The sequence below is a fragment of the Silurus meridionalis genome, chromosome 3 (assembly GCF_014805685.1).
Source record: "Silurus meridionalis isolate SWU-2019-XX chromosome 3, ASM1480568v1, whole genome shotgun sequence".
NCBI classification, from domain to species: Eukaryota; Metazoa; Chordata; class Actinopteri; order Siluriformes; family Siluridae; genus Silurus; species Silurus meridionalis.
In genome coordinates this window covers 30,332,506-30,351,993 of record NC_060886.1, presented here as the reverse complement: position 1 = coordinate 30,351,993, position 19,488 = coordinate 30,332,506, and the positions used below count along the sequence as shown (strand labels likewise).

The 19,488-nt window shown below is 41.3% G+C and overlaps 1 long non-coding RNA gene across 1 annotated transcript in view; it reads right to left on the bottom strand.

The window, feature by feature from the left end:
- The window catches only part of LOC124382651, a 120,732-nt gene that overhangs the window by 1,110 nt on the left and 100,134 nt on the right, over window positions 1-19,488 (bottom strand). The window lies entirely within an intron of this gene.

Below are 19,488 nucleotides of genomic sequence, written 5' to 3'. Positions count from 1 at the left end.
GGGTGAGAGGTTCTCAGCCTTTACAAACCAGCTGTTTTCTCTCAGGTCCTGTCCATTAGGAAGCCAGCAGGTTGCTCTCCAAGTCTGTACTATTCATTATTGAGTCTCTGGAGAATTTCTTAATGTTTCCAATTTCCCCAGTGGAGAACATGTTGGACCTTCGCACTCCACAGGTGGGAAATGAATTAGAGGAAGCCGAGTCCATTCTTCGGTGTGCATGCTTATAATTCCAGCTGAGTGCTCTTCCTATAGAGCCCCAGCAGGCCGGGAAGTTGTGCTCACTTCTTAGAGGTGTTGAAATAAAGGCCGCTACAGGTCTACAGCTCACACACACTCAAATATATATACACACACACACCTGTTAAAATTTCTCCAGATGATTTTTACACCCTCCCAGTATACTTACAATATACCATGATTGTGTGAGTACAAAATTTATGTAGAAGGAAATGAATCAGAACCCCAAGACCTATTTTTACTCCGCCAGGAATGTTTTACGGAAAAGGAAAAAAAGACTTATTTGTATATAATTTAATGCATAAATTTGGGAAATGTACGCATCAAAAAGTACATAGAAAAATAACTGTAATCGAATTGCAATGAATGGACATTTGTTGATGAGGAGGGGTTTCCTTTTGAGTTTTGGATCTTCTCAAAGTTTCTTCCTCATGCTATCTCAGGGATCACCACGGTCACCACTGGTTTGCTAATTAGAGACTTTGCAATTATAAGGAACAAACATACACTTTATTATGACTGCTTTATCGCTGTAAAGCTGCTTTGAGACGACTTTCATTATTAAAAATGCTCTAAAAATAAAAATGAATTGAATTGAAACCCTTGTGTGGAAAACGCTTGTGTGGACTCTTATGTTTATGAAATTTATGAAGAAAGAAAGAAAGAAAGAAAGAAAGAAAGAAAGAAAGAAAGAAAGAAAGAAAGAAAGAAAGAAAGAAAGAAAGAAAGAAAGAAAGAAAGAAAGAAAGAAAGAAAGAAAGAAAGAAAGAAAGAAAGATACCCTAAGCCTACTGACTGAGGAAACATCATCTATCCCTCGTCCTCTAAGTAAATATTTAGAGATATTTCTCATCTCCAGAATAATCTTCTGCTGAACATCCCATTCCTTCATAATTTCTTTAATGCTCAGGGTAAATGTGCTGAGCTGTCAGAGCCGGTAACTCCAGCAGACGCTAACACGGGCTAATTATTTCCAATTCGTCACTATTTGTTTGATCGCTGATGGCACGGGGTGTCACGGGCGGCATTTCTTCATGACGTGTCTGCTCTCTCATCCAAGTAAGCCATCTTTGATTTTAGCCTGCAGTACATTTCTCTAATTGACTTGCCAGCCCCTGGGTGTCTCTCATTTGCTCATCATCATCATCTATATGCTGGAATTTAATGTGCAGAAATGGAGCAGGATCCTGTTAGCATTTTTGTAATTTTTTTATTTGAGATATAAAATATGCGTCAATTGAAACACGGTATTGATAGAACGTCACAGAAGATTATAGTGTATTGCTATTCTTCCTTGGTCATCTCCAACTTCAACCACTTGCTCCAGTACTTCTGTATATCTGAGTAAAAATGACTCCCGTTCCTGGTGCACGTAGCTTAGCTTGAATTGTCCAAATAAAAAACGGAAATGTAAATGTTCTGCCCTGTTTAGAGTAACTAAGGCATACGCTCTGGGAAAAGCTTGCGCTTTTCCTAATTTTAATACCTACCTCAGAGAGAGAGCGTAACCAATCCCAGATGTGCTCCAGCAAAAAAATACATTTTCACCCTCTTAAAATGTTTTTCTCCCCACTTTTTTTCCTTCCTCCGTAAGACAGCCCCCGGGTCAACGACTTCCAGTTACAGTGGAGGCTAAATATAGATTTATAGAGTGACAGAGCTGCATGTTTTTAGACCATCAGTTAATGGGGTCCTTAAAAGAGCAAATATTTATGACTTTTTAAAAAGGAATATGTCAATGCTAGTGGCATCACTTTTCTTGAAGTTGACAAAAGGGGGGAATAAAAGCTATAAATAATGACTCAGGTTGCACTTAATCACAATAATACGCGTGTGAAGAACAACATGCCCGAGGTCCTGTAAATCTTCACTCGGGGCCGGCAAACTCCCACCGAAATAACGTGAGAAAACGTTTTAAAAAGTGGGAAAACTTTTCTCCGGACAAACCTCCTTCGTCACTAGGCCAGATCTTTCGGAGGAAGTCAGGAACGTGTGAACTTTGCCAGTGTTATGACAGAGCAGCATGAAGGCCCCCAGGCAACGTCCTCCCCATGTTCTCCCGATCACCTTGGGGTCTTCACATCCTGTTCTCCTCCAGCGAATAGAGGGAGAGAGAGAGAGAGGTGGGAAAGGCAGGAAGTGGGGTGGTGTATTAGACACAGATCGTGGGGACTTTGAGAAAGTGAGGGGTGGTTGGTTTGACCCATGCTTTCCCAGGAAAAAAAGCCTTCGGAATATCTCACGAGCTGGGGGTTTGGGAGCTTGTTTCCTTTTTCTCATATACACCATACGTTAAATGATTTTTTCATGCAGAGCTTTGGGACTCCTAAAGCTTTCACTACATGTACAGTATAAACACATGAGCAAGGATGAATAGATCCAGTGAAGCAAACATTATAGTGCCTTGGATAAATATGGAATTCATTATGTTTTGGTGACTTGTTGCGAGGAAATTTATGCCAATGGAGGTGAATACTTATGCATCACTGTCATCTGTAAATATATCTGCTAATAATATTGGGGGGTTGGGGAAAGGGTGGGGGGCTTACCAGGTATCACAGTATGTGTATCCAACAAGGTCCAGTAGTATTTCTATTACCAAGGTCTGGAAGTACCCCCATAACCAGAACCTGATAGTTCCACCATTACCAAGGTCTGGAAGTATCTACATCACCCAGGCCTGGAAGTGATTTATTTAACAATGCCTGGAAGTATCTACATCACCAACGCCTAGAAGTACCTACATCCCCAATATCCATGGCCTGGAGATAATTACTTCATCATGGTCTGGTAGTATTACCAAGGCCTGGTAGAACCTCTCTAACCAGAATGTGTTAGTACCTCCATTACCAAGCATGGTAATACCTGCATCATCAAGGACTAGAGGTACCTATATCACCAAAGTCTGGAAGTACCTACATCACCAAGGCCTATAGGTAATTACTTCATCAACGCCTTGTAGTTCCTACATTACCAAGGTCTGATATAATCTACACCATCAAGGCCTGGGGGTACCTCCATAAAAGGAACCTTGTAGTACCGCCATTACCAGGCCTGGAAGTACCTCCATCACCAAGGTCTGGAAATAGCTACCTCATCAAGGCCTGAAAAATAATTACTTCATATTGGCCTGGAAGTTCCTACAGCACAACAGTCTGAAAATCACTTCACTAAGAATCACTGAGACTTAAATAGACAAAGTCACCAGCAGCTTTCAGACAATTTGTTCTTTGGTCAAATTAAACACAATTTTAAATGCTTTTTCCATAATATTTATAATGTAAGAAGAAAAAAAAAGAGAAAGATCAGAGAACACCATCCCAACTGTGAAACTTGGGGGTGGCAGCATCATGTTGCGGGGGTGTTTTGCTGGAAAGTTGTGCAGAAAACTGGTGACATCATAGTGTAGGAGGTTTATGTCTTCAGAAAAAACTAACCTATCAGCCAGAATGTTCAAACTTATCATCTCTTCTGTCAGGGCAATGATCCTGAGAATATCTCCATAATTGTAATAAAGGTTACAGGCTGCTTCCAGGCAGGAGAAATGAGAAAACAAATCTGGCACAGAATTGTGAGAAGTTTGCAGATGGCTGATTCGCATTCAATGATTAAAACAGGACAATGACATTAATACTAACGGCATGTGAGAGAAGTAAATACAGTGTCTCTAAGCTAGAGTTTCTAATATATAATAGAAAAATTCTGCAATAAATCTGCCTCTTAGCTCTTTTTCAAACTCCCTCCAATTGTGGGAAAATATAACATGCCTGGAAATTTGAGGTTGAATGTCTTTTGCTTAGGTGTAAGCAAACGTTTGGGGTCAGCTGTAAACAAACAAGAAGAAGTGTGGAACTGTTTCTCCTTGACATCTATTTTTTACTTTCCCACTAAGTTTCAGTTCCACGTTTTCCACCCGAGCTGCGATGAATCAGCACCACGCTGAACATGTGCAACACTGAGAAGTTATTTTGTACAAAAACATTTCATGTTCGACTGCATGCACGAGTGATTCTTTGATGGTGTTTTGTCAAACGGATCGGAGCAAACTGTTGTAAATATCCCGTGGAACAAGACGTTAATGAGGGGATCATCCAGAGGACTTTAGCAGCAGATAGGTCAAGTTGCTCCACAATTATCCAGAGGGCACTGCACGTGGTGTTAGCATTGTTTTGAAAGGAGGGTGAATGCCCATGGGGATCAGGCTAATGGCACTGGGGAAGAGTGTATATATGTGTGTGCAGGAGTGTTCTGTTGTCCCCCTTTCCTCTCACTCAGGTCACTGGTAATGCACTTGCACTCCGCCCTGGACTCTGCACAAGGAGGCAGGGGGGAGGAAAAATAAATAGTAGCTAAAAAAGCGCGTCTGGGATCTGAAGGAGGAATGCAGTGGGGCATGGGAATCGCAATCGCCCACGAGGATGTTTCAGCCAGCCTTGAAACACCACCTCGGCGTTATTACGCCACTTTTCTTGTATCTGCACACCGTGTTATCGCTCAGACCATCGGCGCAAACAGGGGGCTTGAGAAAGGACGAGTGGGTGCAGATTTTTTGTGGGTTCAATGGAAAAAAATCAGAAAGTCGCTGCATGACACCTCCTCTCGCAAAAAAATAAATACACCCCCCTCATGTTCCTTGCAGTCTCCAGGGACTTTCCTCTTCCCCCTGGAGACAGGAAGGCCTGTCCTCCAAGCCCCAACCGTCCGCTCCTGTACTCCGGACCATTTATTTGAAGCGTGGGAATTAGGAGAGAGGAGGGATGCAGGGTGTCATTTGAAGGTTTAAGGATGACAAAGTCCTGGGTCCAGCAGCGGGGAAAAAGATGGACCGAGCACATCTTTCCCACGATACGCGAAAGCCAGAGGGGCTTTAAAATGCAGGGATTGATGCTTGCAGGGGGATGACAAGACCTCAGTGTCAAGAAAGGGGGAAGATAAGGCTCAGGCAAATTTTCTTTTTTCTGGGTAACGTTAACAAAGAAGATAGCGAAAAAGATGACGATAGGTCAGAGCGAGTGAGTCGTAGAATCGAATATGTTTTGCCGAAGCCAAGCAAAACAACTTGAAGTTGACTTATTTTGGGAAAAGCAGATGATGCTATGCTACTCTGCTGCTAGGAGGAATTTAGCAAACACTCCGAGAATGAACAGATCGGGCGCGTACGTTGCAATTTTCCTATTCCGAGCGTTTGGAAAATATAGAGATTATTGTACTTTATAATTGACTTTAACTTCTTGTCAAACCAAATGATGGTGCATTCAGTCTGTGTGTGTGTGTGTGTGTGTGTGTGTGTGTGTGTGTGTGTGTGTGTGTGCACGAGAGAAAAAAAAAAGGAGGTCAATGAACATTCTGGAAGCAACTCAAAAACACAAATGAGAACGTTGTCAAATTGAAGGATGGATATTTATGAAAGTGTAACGAGAACGATAAAAGGACGTTGGAAAAGCATCTTGTTTGTTTCACCATTCCGAATTGTCCCTTCACGTCCTATTCCCTCTGTGGCCATCTACATTTTTTCTACCCAGATGGAAAGAGAAAACAGTTATGCCTTCTACAGAGAAGCGTCTAAGATCATTGGACTGCGTTACGTGCAACTCAAATAACTCGAATACGACACGAGTGTCGACTATATGATGAATTGTAGGTTATGAAAAGTCGGTATAGAAGAGTAAAACGTCATCGGTGTGCGCTATTTAGAAAGAATGTCATCAGTGGTACACAAATAAAACAAGACGAATCATGCTTTAGCAATTGTGGTTTTCATATGTACTAAAAGAGAAGACGGCTGAAGAGAAGAAGTTGACTCTGGATCCATGGCTGGGAAAAAGAAGCCACCGGTATTCCTTTAAGCTAATTTTGCCTTCAGGGTATTTCAGTTTTAGCGCCATGTCATGTTGATCAATAACTCATTTCATCTGCATTTTTATTGGCTAGTCAGTAGCTAGCTAAGTAGTTTAAAAAAAAAGATTGTAGGTTTTTAGCGCTCAATTACTGGTGTTCATGGACAGGTATCGCCAAGCTGCCACTCTCTGGGCCCCTGAGCAAGGCCCTTAACCTTTAGTGTTCCAGGTGCGCTGTATCATGGCTGCACTCCGCCCCAATTTCTGACAATTATCTTTGGTCGCAAGAGCGTCATATGCGCAGTCTTCATCAATTCCTTTTGAAACCTTTCTCAGAGTATGATATGGGACCACCATTTAGGAGCCACACCCAAAGAAATCACCACGATGTTTCAAATCAGTTCAATGAAATAACAAGTGAGACTCCTTGTAAGCAGCTTCACAGAAATGAACTGTGAATGAACATTTTTTTCACTGAGTGAAACCTTGGAAGAAACGTCGAGAGGAACCAGACACAAAATGAAACCCATCTCATCTAGGTGACACCGAAAGGTCCATTTGGTACAGTTCAATCGTTGTTGAGATTATCAACTGTTCACTGACCGACACTTAAATGCGAAACTGTTCATGGCAGCTGTAGTCCTAAGCCACAGTAGCAAACTGTATATATTCCTGAGTTCCTGGTTCCTGAGTTTTACGTTCCACAGTAACGACATGGATCTTCATGATGGTTATGTGGAGAACATTCTCAGCTGCAGCGAGCGGTCTCTGGTTAAAGATAACTTCACGTTGACCATCTTTTGTTTGGAACAGCACCAAATTCACACAGTGTATACCCGATATTAGGATGGATCTCACAAAGCAATCAGGAAGTTTTAAACAAAAGAAAAAAAAAGCCTGCATCAAAACTGAGAAAGCAACTAAACAAATTCCCTGATTATATGTAAACTACAAGTTAATTAACGACTTTCTAATTGAACACAAGGTACATAATTGTCTAATAAGGATGCAAACATCTTTTTTCCACCCCTCATTTAATTTCTTTTAATCTCTAGATGCTCAAGCAGTCGGTTTTTGCAGTCAGTTTTGTCTGCAGGTTGGTTTAATTATGCAAACGAGCTCGCGTCTTTGCCCGTCCTACGCTTTGATGTTCTCTAATTGTTGAGACCATCAAAAGACCTAACAGGCGCTCGCTGAGAAATAAACTCGGCACTTGTTTTCATTAAACGCGTGCCAAGTTAATGAAGGTGGAAGTCATTAAAAATGGATGAATCCCGACGTGTTTAACTGGAAGATTTATTTCAACATTTGGCTCGAAAATACGAACCGGAGGAACTCAAACACAAGGAGATCTGAGAGAGTCTCCAGCTTCAGAGTTTCAGCCTGGGTTTTTTCGACTTTTCTTTAAAAGTTGTACAGAAGTGACGATCAAAGCCGACCGCTTTGTTCTGTTTGTGATGAACGCCATCTTTCTGGACATCTTTACTTATCAAGCAGTTATAATGAGAACAATAAACACTAATGGGAGTGTGATGATTTTTTTGCTGTTCCAGTTTTATTACAGTCTTAAGGTCCACAGGCAGACAGACAGACAGGCAGACAGACAGGCAGGCAGACACATTATATATATTATTGTAATATTTTTAGAAGGAGTCTCGTATGTTTTGTGAGAGTCGGAGTTAAAGCTATAACCACATTTTTCCAGATGCTATTCTTTTCTCCCCAGAACAGAGCGCTTCATGGAATCTATGTAACATAAGCTGCAATTTGCTTTTTTTTGTTGTTTCTTTTTATCTTCAAGAAAGTGGAAAAACAGAGGCTTGTAAAAGACAGTATTCAAGCTCTTATAACGTGATAAGCGATACGTGACGCCGGAGCAGGACTTGTATTTAGCTACTGCGTGACTTTAAACATAACAATGCACAAACAAAACGTGTGTGTCGTGTCATTTTCCAAAAAAAAAAAAAAAGTAAAATAATGAGCAGACATAATCGAAAAGAGAAAGAGAGAGAGAGAGAGAGAGAGAGAGAGAGAGAGAGAGAGAGAGAGAGAGAGACAGATGAGCGATAGAAAGACAAGAGAGAGAGAGATCGAAAGGATAGATAGAGAGATCGTTTGAGAGAAAAAGTTTACATTTCTTTTATATTATATATAAACAGACAAAAAAAGAGACAGACAGACAGACAGACAGACAGACATACAAAAAAACTAATACAGTAGAGGGATATAGAAAGACAGACAGATAGAGCAGATCTATCTATTTATATATATATATATATATATATATATATATATATATATATATATATATATATATATATATATATATATATGTGTGTGTGTGTGTGTGTGTGTGTGTGTGTGTTATATCTATTATAAAAGGTCATGAACTATAGTTATATTCATTTGCCCATAATACACACAGACACACAGTACTGTTCCATTAACACACCTGAACCTCGTCCATCAGCTGGTATAATTCTTGACAGAGGAGAACAACAGAAACCGGTCACACTGCCTGTAGAAGTGAAACCTATCACTATTATTCCGACACAATTCACCAGTCCGTAAGCCTCACGCAAATCACTGTGTGTCCTACTGAAGCCTAAACAAACACGGCTTTAAAAAAAGGTACCGCATTAAGTGTACATGTAAAGTGCCCTTTAATACGCTTGACCTGGGAAGGGCCCAGATGTGGACAGATGTGTTGGGGGGGTACTAATGCTTCCTAAAACAGGTTTTTATTATTTCACCCTGTAGGATTTATACACATATCTGTCAGGTCACACACACACACACACACGTAGCAACTGCGTCGCTGCTAAAAACACGTCTTCCCACTTGGCTCATATGGCTTTGTTTACTGTGGGCTACCAGAGATCTGAGGTTCCCACAAACCTTCAGCACAAATGTTTTAGTTTAGCTTAATTTTCGTGTTTTGTTTGTTTATCTGACATGTTCGTATTATCTATGGGAATCCCAAATGGGAAAAAAAGAGGATTTCCCACTATCACTTCATTAAAAACAGAACTGTGTGTAATAAAACCAGTCCATTTTTGTGTCTTATTTCCATAGAAACAAGAACATACAAGACGTGGATAAAACTTTTGGGACACCAGATATTTACAGGCATATGTGGTTTTTCCCAAAAACTGTTATGTTAGAACGCCTTTGGATGCTTAAACTTCACTTGTACTAGGAGACCCAAACCTGTTCCAACATGACAATGCTCCTGTGCACAAAGCTAGCTCCATGAAGATCTGCTTTACATGGGATGGAGTGAAAGATCTCCTGCTATAGAGCAAGCACTTTTGGGAAGAATTGGAACCTTGACAGCACCCCCCAGGCCTCCTCACCTCACCTACCCTTGTTCCTGAATTAGCACAGATCTCTACAAAATCTAGTAGAACTTATACCTATACAGAGTAAAAATTCTCCAAACTTGTGCTATAAAGTGAAGATAAAATCGTCCTACTCCCCAAAATCCACTTTGTTAGAGGTCTGGATATGATCTCCTGGATTTCAGAGATCAGATAAGGCTTGTAGCTCTCACTCCTGCTTTTTCTCATGTATAATATAAGCAGTACCTGTGTCAGAGCGCCGAAACACGCAAACACCATCATGACTAATGTGTTGCGAAAAGAAATCCTTGATAACATCTGTCGTATTCCGGCAGAAAATCGGCCCAACTTTCACTACTTGCTTCCAAAACGTGCTTCAATCGTTTTAATGTAATGCTGTTAGCACCTCATCAACTATTGTATTTCTTTTTACGCTGAACACCTTACATTAACACCTTATCGCGTAAAGACCGTGAGAATAAATCTTGAGAGCGTCTCAAAAGAAAACACGTTTCCAATAAATAGACTGTATAAGAAATAGTTCCAGCAGATACCTGAGATTCATGTGAAGTCGCCATTTGCTCTTATAAAAAGCTCCACTCTTCTGCGAAGGTGTTCCATTAGGATTTGTGGAGATATTTGCTGATTCTGCGAAAGACTACTCAAGATCTTTTACTCCAACCCAATATTTACGAGGTGGTATCAACAGGTTTCGAGACTAATAGTGTACCTGGTGCTTTTCCGATGACCGCACACCTCATCAACAATGAACTTTAACCAATGGATTTTTGGTGCCACCCAGACGAGGTTCCTCTAAAGGTTTCATCCTCATAACATCTCGGGGAATTTTTCCTTCACCACAGTCACTATCGAACTGGAATCAGGTGCAGAAATACCAAGACTGGAGCAGTGACTTATAGGAAACAGGTACAATAATGACAATATCCTGAGAAAAATTGTTCACAGAGAGCCAAAGAGGCTGTAGGGCATCTCGTTTGTCTACTAACAACAATTTGTGATTATAGAAAACAGCACTATGATTAAAAAAATAAATAAAAATAGACGAAGCTCCTGTTTGCATTCAACAAACAAGACATGGTCTACTAACTAAACCTCAACAACAACAACAAAAAGCGCACACTGTTCCAATTCCGGCTTGGCACAGGAACCCTGAGAATTCCTCAGACCCTAGGTCACCCCACCGAGCCGAGAGCCGTGTACACCGCCCGTCTCGTCTTCTCTCCTGTCCTCACAATCCTGGTCTCAGATCTGTGAGTCAATCTCTGGGGATCGCTTAAGGTGGGAGGGAAGGTACAGGAAATGGTTGTGTGTGTTTATGTGGCCAACCCAATCTCCACACCAAATTCGCAGGAAGTCCTGTTTCTCATTTGCGCTCGAATCGCTCGTAAGTCCTCGCACCAAATTGGTGCGGATATACTTACGTGGAATAACCGTTTTTAAACTTGACCTCTTGTCCATGTCTTCACTAAACCCAACCTGAAATTAAGCACAGGAAACGACTTCCTTTTTTTAAATAGTTCAGGTTCTCGAAATGATGTTCTCACCCGACGACCCGACGCTTACCATCTTAAGGTGTTTTAAAGCTTTCTGGATGACTTCCCAGAGGACGGGGGGGGAAACCAGACACAGCCGGGTGACATGAAACATGCTAAATTGCTCGGGCCTTTCCTATCTCAAGGGAGAATTGCTGATCTCTGCTTATTTAGCTTGTGGAACGGGAAGCTTTTTTTTGTTTTTTTTCAACTTGAACTTCAGGATAAGAAGATAACAGAGGCACCGAGGCCCAGCATTCATCAGTTTTAAGGTAGAAGGACCATTTTTTGAAGGGGAGGGGTCAGAGGAGCACTGTTTGTGTTTTCTCATCATATCGTACTCATACAACAGCTGCACGAACTCTTTACTGAAGAGGCCTCCGGGAGACACGGTATGTACACACCAGCGCAGCAACCCTGTGAAATCAGGACAAAATATTCCCAAAGCACCTACAAGAGTTTAAACCCTTCAGATTTTTTTTAATTCAAGTCTCCATATCCGATATGCAAAAACATCTTGGTGTTCCTACCACCTGTTGTAGAAATGGAAGTGACTAATAGGACAATACGAGCTGCGAGAACTAGAACTAGAGATCCGGGTCCATCAATGAGTTCGTCATATTTCAATGCACGGGGGACCAAAAAAAAAAATCCCTGAAATTGTTTCAAAAAACTTTTTTCCCAGCACATGGGACGAGGCCTTGCTTCATGTAACTCTGGATACAAACCTTAAACCAAACAATACACAAGAAAGCATGGATGAGCTCATCATGATATTCGTTTCAACCAAACAAAATGCCACCTTATATGGCTGTTGTAACAGGATTGCAAGAAGAAAACAAGAAATTTAAAGGGACCAAAGTGAAAACGTTTTTACGTCACCAGGACCATGAGCCACTCTGTGGGTCAGAAGGTTACCAGTAATAGGGTGTGTTCAAAGGCAGGGGAATGCCAAATGAAAATATAAAGACAAACACACACACACACACACACACACACACACACACACACACACACACCTCTGTCACTTGGCTTTCTCTATATTTTTACCTCATGAGTCCTTCACAACTGGAAATTTGAAAACAAAAAAAAAAAAAAAGAAAGGACAGAAATAACAAATAGTTGGAAGTTTGGGAAACGTTGTGCTTTCTGAATGTGTGGGTTTTAATAATAATCAAATACACTGAGCATAAGATTGGTATGGGTTTTCTTAACATGTCGCTCCACATTTAGTCCCCATTTGCCCCTATAATGACTTCCAATATTTTGGGAAGATGTTCTACTAGATTTTGTACAGATTTGTGGAGATTCATTCGTCCACAAGGGCATTACAGCTCTATAGAAGGAGATCTTCATGCTGGAGCAGGTTTGGGTCTCCTAGTTCAAGTGAAGGAAATTTCATGCTAACAAAAATCCAAAGACATCTCATACAAATGTGTGCTTCCAGTTTTGAGGAACAGTTTGCGTAAGAAGTGGCTGGAAAAGATTAATATTTGAATGGTGTGTGTGTGTGTGTGTGTGTGTGTGTGTGTGTGTGTGTGTGTGTGTTAACTAAATATAGCTTCACACTTACAAATTAGAATCAAGGAATTTGGTAATCTAAACAGTTTAGCCCTCCAGTCCTGTGCATCTGTTTGTGGTGAGATAAATTAGCCCTTCACAGTCGAATGGAGTCAGTCAGGAGTTTCACGTTCACGTGAAAACACAAAAACAGGATATAAAGGTTTCTAACTACTGATTTGAAAAGGAAAAATAATTCATACCCTCTAAATCAAAACCATCTCTTGGCTCCGTTCATACACTTTCAACTCATATTTCTATCCAGAGTGCTTCATTCTGATGAAAACCTGGTTCACATGAGGAAAGGTGGAGCAGATCGTTGGCCGATTCGTTATCGTGTTTTCCGCTTATTAAGTCAAGCAGCCAGCATGAGAGACTCTCTTTGCCAGGGGTAGAATCAAAGCTTAACTCACTCTAATCAGGTAATTAGGGTTATTTCATGTAATTGTTTTCAGCTCCACACACACCAAATCGCTTCTTCTTTCGTTATTATTATTTTATAGTTATTATTTGATCATTCGCTTGTCTTCAGTAAACGGTTTATCCTGGATACAGAGCCTATCCGAGGAACATATGTGGTACAGACTGGTCCATCTCTTAGACACTCAAAAGGAAAGGCTCTGGATTGTTGTTCAGAAGGTCGAGGGTCCCTGGTATTGCCAAGCTGGCGCCCTTAACCCGCAGCTTCCTAACAACGCTGGAATATTCAAAGAAAGAATATTTGCTGTGTTGGAAAAGTACATTAATTCCCATTCAGGTGCATTATAACAGCCTTTTATAGCAAGCACCTACACTACATACAGTAATTAGATCTCCATCACCAGAAGGTATATGTACAGATTCCCTAGTGTCTTAACACTGGTCTTGCATTAGAGGGAGTAGACAAAATTGGTGCCGATATATTATAGTTGCAAAGTCAAGCCCCCACACACCCCCTCACACCACTTCCTGGGAGTAAATCTCTAAATCCACTTTCTCCTACTGACCTTGATCACTGGAATCTGCTTGCTTTGCAGTAGCCCCCTTTTTTTTCTTCTTTTAAGCCCATGATAGTTCATTTCCCTCTCTCTGTAAGTCATCAAGGCACGTTTGTGCGCAAGCCAGAAAACCTTCTAGTCATTGACAGTGCCCATTCTTCCCTTCCTTCCCAGAAATGGATAAGCTCCAGCAATTCGGAATGAGAAAAAAAATACAGAGGAATAAATCCATTTTTAAGGAAGCTGCCGCATTAAACAAAAGCAAAGGGATAAAAAAAAAAAAAAACCTTCCATGCTACGAGCTGCAAGCTGTTGTTTGAATAGATGGCACCACTTACGCTCTCTTTTCCTCCTCCTCAGTTGAAACAAAGTCGTTTGCTGAATTCAGTTACCTTGCTTAGATACGCATTTGTTCCAACGCAAACACAATTAGTAAATATTCAATAATATGATTATGTTATTCACCTGAACAATATCTTCAAAGCATTGGACAGATTTCTGGGTCAAATAAGGAACTCCTACACTCAACCATAATAAATAGTTTTCTGCCTGAGGAACCCTAATCTATTTTAACTTGTGTTTGTGGTGGACCGACTACTACATGCGTCCTAATCCTGCCAGGAGAAGTGTAGGAAGCTCCGCAGTTCCCCGTTCCATTTTCATCACGAGACAGTCAAGTGGTACGAAAGTGTGTCGTGGAGTTGGTGCCTCACAAAACCCCAAGGCGTACAACTTCATTCCTTGGCATGGGTCGAAGAGATTTCATCCTAAACTCTGCCCTGAAGGTTTTGCTCAGCTTTGTATGGGTGGGCTCGGCTCAGAGATCGAAGCCGGTAGTGCTTTATGAGTCACTTGGCGGCATCAGATATTCCTTAAATACCTGGCATTGCAGGGACACGCGATGCTCACGGCGACATTGTGCAACGCGCCCGGTTAGCGTGGCAGGTGCTCTCACATTAGTGCCTATTACAGAGAGATTACGGAGGCTGAGATAGCGATCTTGGCTTCAGTAAAGAGATGAGGGGAGGAGAAGTAAAGAGGCAATTTTTTTTCTTAATCCAGGAAGCTAGGGTACCCACAAGGTATCAAGCTAGGTAGACATCAAAGCCTCGACAGCCCACTCGGTGACAAACACGCTTTTTGAATATGAAAAGCGCATGTCGCCAGAGGCTGCTAGCTCAATTCCTCAATTCCGTGGAAGAGGACAGATGCAAGTGAGCTTTTTTTCATTCTGTTTGCTCAATACATGGCACAGTTTAACACCTTTTCAGTTCTCATCTTAGAAGGCCGATCGATTCATTTAGATTCATGGGTTAGTTTCAGTAGAAGGCAACAGATATGCAAATGCAATGTCAGGAGTTCTTATAAAACAAATCTGAAATAGACTTGACACTAAAATACCCATATTAGACTGATTTAAAGTGAGTTCAAATCCCAGCACCACCAAGGTGCCACTGCTGGGCCCTTGAGTAAAACCCTTAATCCAAATGTTGTATAAATGACATAACTTATACTGAATAAATTCCATAAACATTGAATTATATTATCTAGACCAGGAATCGTCTACTGGTGAAACATGGTCTAGATACAGATCCAGGCAAATATTTTAGCAAAGACAAAACATAGAACGTAGGGGGGAAAAAACTGAGTCTGTGGCTCCGTTCTTTTTTGTTCTTGTTTTAAACGTTCTTAGCATGACGAACAAACAAACAAATTAGCTCTAAAACTAACAAGCTAAAACACGTAAACAGTGTTTAAAGGTTTGGACAGAGAAGGTTGTGTTTATTCTCCACTTTAAAACACGTCTCGTCTGGTTAAACCGCTAGTAAAATGCGCTAACCGGAAGCGAAGCCGGAAAGAAAACTATGGCACTTCAAATTAAAACGTTTTCAACCTACAGGCATTAAGGAATTCATTTGCTATAAATGTAGCTAACGTTTAAGCGTTAAGATGCAGCTATGGTAATCATTAAGTTGGATGAACCGGTGCTTTAAAACTCCGCCGACAACTTTATGCTAACTTTGAGTGCGTTTTCCTTTACAAAACGCGTATGAATTGATTGATTTGCTTGACGTAGACTACAGCACAACGTCTCGGTCTGTTCACATGACCGATGGTCTCACGCTCATCAACAACAATCGTTTGTGACGGCGCTCAGGTTGTTATCGCAAAAATGCCATTCCGCTTTTTGTCGACGTTGCAGAAAAACTGCCCTGGAGAACCCCAATGAATGGCTCCCTGTGTTAACTTACACACAGACATGGTCTGTAGTGTCCCTCCTACATTATATAGATGGTAAAATTACCCCCCCACACACCAACCCCCACACACACCCTCTTACTATAACCCACCCCTTTTGCCCAGTTTGCCCAAAGGCCTTCCATGAACGGTCATTACTCACTCTGAGACTAGTCTCGTACTATACCTTTGGGATGAATGCCACTGTATAATGACTAGCAGGACTCAGAGATGATTACTGTCATGATAATCTGCCTAAAATGCTTCACTGTAGTTAATTACCGAAGGGTCATATGGAGGTTAAACACTCCTGATTCCAAAAGAAACAAATTACCTGCATTATATCAGCAAACGTTTGTAGACACCTGACCATAGGACTGGTGTATGCTTTTTCCATCCCATTCCAACATCCATTTGATGTTATAAGAACCTCCAGTCATCTGGGAAGATGTTCCACTGGAATTTGTGGAGATTTTTCTGCTCGTTCAGCCACAAAGGTGTTAGTAAGCTCAGTGGATAAGATGTTAGACTTCTGATTGAAAGTTCATGGGTTTAAATTCAAGCACCACCAAGCTATCACTGCTGAGCAATTAAAGGTTGATCATGGGCCCAGCACTGGCAGCTTGGTGGTGCTGGGATTTGAACCCATGAACTTTCAAACAGAAGTCCAACATCCTATACACAGCAACAGCAAATGTGGATTAAATGTGGGATGGGATGCTGAAAAAGAAGCAAAAGCCAATCTTGTACTCAGATGACTTAAATTCTTCTCCATATTGTGTGCATATGGTGTTGTTATACAAGGTTTTATTTCAGGACTATTCATGTACTGTTATTGTAACTGTATGCTAAGATCACTAATATCCGCCCAACATCGTGGCGTTTTGTATTCCGAGTCACTACATTGCACACCTCCCAGGTCATAATGAGGTATGTGAAAACAATGGTATTATTAGTGGATTAAAAAAAAAAAAAACACCACATTCTGTTTTGCAGTTGTTTGAATGGGGGGGTGTTATTATTAACCGGCTACAGGCTCATGCTGCTTCTTCAACTCTGAAATCAGACCACACTGTCGAAAAAGATTTGCGATCTGACCACGGCTAACCCGTGCCACAGCCTATCAGCAGCGCCGGGACGTGGGAATGTGTCAGCTTCCACCGATGTGTTTGTCTAGTTTGCAGTTTCACTTTAAGTTATCCCAAAGGAGTACATTTCAGAAGAACTTTGGGGAATTTTCGTCTCCGTTGTGAAAGCCGATAGCAAATCATTTCTGCTAGGCTGCTCAAACCTCTTTGGTTTTTTTTGTAGATGAATGCCTTGTTTGGATATAACATACCACGAGGAGGTTAACGCCATTACTGAATATCGTAGCCGTGTCAGAGGTTTTACAAGGGCCTCATTTATCTTAATCAGGTTCGAGTGCAACGTAGAGCAGATTGTTGCTATTGAACTGATGTTTGACGTTGTTATATTCCAATTACAGGAGGTCGTTTTGTATGTCACGGTCACAAGAGCCTCAAATAAGCCATTAATAGAGGTGAAAAATTACTTGAATACCATCATTAGATCATTTATTCTTATGCACTTCATGGAGAAAATGATTCAGGCACCTCATTTGTTCAGCTGTATGTGGTTCTTCATGACAATGACTTGTGCACAAAACCTGCTCCATGAAGATGTAGGTTTTGCATCCGTTGGAGTCAAAGATCACCTGCTATAGAGCTCAAACACCATTGGGATGAATGTAACCTCACCCCAGGCCTCCTTACTTTACCTTAATCAGTACCTGACTACTGTAACCTCTACCAACACCCTTGTGGCTGAATGAATCTCCATAAAATCTAGGTCATCATCTTCACAGGAATTACTGCTTTGGGCTGGAAAAATTCACACCTGGTCCTGGATGTTCAACGAGTTCCTCAGAGGTGAGTATTTCACCACTGGTGACTGTATTAGGATGGTTCAGGCATGCTGACAAATCTTTCTGTGCCGAATCTTTCCGGGTGTTAGTTAACTCTGGGATAAGTGTATAAATGTAGCAGGGGAGGACATCGAAAAATAAATGCACTTGAAATTCGTTCTTTTATTTTATAACCTCAAAAATCCATGTAGTGGAAGATCTCATGCTATAGAGCCCCAACCCTATTGGATATCTTTGGGGTGAATTGGACTGCTGACTTCACCCCCAGGCCTCCTCATTCTATACCAGTGCCTGATTTTACTAATTGCCTTGTAGCTGAACGAGCACAAATCTCTGCAAGACCATTCCTTTATACAGAATCCCTCCAGATCCTTTAAAAGTCCAAGCTGGAGAACTCTTATTATACGGATATAAGTATACATTTGCCAAGCGAAAGCTAGGATTTGTCAAATTATTTAAAAAAAGTAATTAAATACAATAAAAAAAGAGGGTTTTTTTCACAACATCTATTCTCATCATACAGCATCTGATCCTAGGCATGTCGAAAGTATCCATAATGCATACGGAGGAGATTCATAATGCATGAACTCTCTTACTTCGTCCTGACATCAGCGCATGGAGGAATGGAGCAGTGGGATTGCTTCTCTCTCTCTCTGCCACAAAAAAGGGCTACATTTATCGACGAGACAAACATTAAAGCTACAGCAGGTGTCCTCTGGCACTGTGACAAACGAATCACTTTGAATGCTCCTCAATCGATCCATCCGTCAAATAGGCCCCTCGTTGACCATCAATATCAGATGGAATCCTTTTTTCCTCTCCTGGGTCACATGGCAGAAAACGAGAAGAGGTTTGTTCTCTGGTGACGTCGGAGTGAGGTGTTCTGATGGTGGTTCAGGGATGTATGTTATACGGTGGGTTGATGCTCGAGATGATCTGAGAGCGATGAGAATTCCCCAGTGTAAGCAAAAAGACAGACAAGTGCAGTCTATAAAGAGCTGAAACACACATCGGAGCACAAGTATATGGGAAGCAGAAATGTGTGTGTGGTCACGCCAGGCTAGGTGAAATAATATAAGTGAGGTAAGAGCTTGCCACGTCGATATCCTCTTTCTGTCAGCATCGATCGAGATTTGTATAACGAGCAGCAGGAGATGCCCTGTATGAATCTTTGACTCTGTGGTCCAGGAAGAGCTCAGGGAAGGTGCACGACAAAAAAAAAAACGAGCAGCAGAAACGACACAAAGGCATCTTTAACACCTGGAGGGCTCCTGTCGTTACATCTCGAATAGACAGGACCCCGGTCAATGATTATAAGCGTCCATGGGGGGAAAAAAAAACCTCCCCTACTGATGTAAATGACTATTGACAGTGTGCTGTTTCAAGTGGTTTTGTAAGGCTTTGTGAGGTGTAGTGCAGTGAATTCTGTGTGTCGAGAGAGCAAGAGATCAAGAAAAGCCCATTTCTCTATTTAGCTTGTCTAAGTGTCTCAGTAGGATGACTTGAATAAAGGGGAGAACTTTTCTTCTCACCTTGAATAAATACGATCTACTTTTCAAGCCAGATGTGGTTCAAACTATTATGACTGACCTGTTCCAGCATGACAATGGCCTTGTGAACAAAGCCAGCTTTATGAAGATGTGCTTTACATGGGTTGGAGTGCAAGATCTCCTGCTAAAGAGCTCTAAAACCTAAAATTGACTTTACTAACACTTTACTCCACACAAACAACCAAAAGATTAATAAGATCATGGTGGATGGTTCCCTTCAAGAACCGTGAAGATGGATTTGGATTGTAATTGATATAAGCAGTTCTACTAC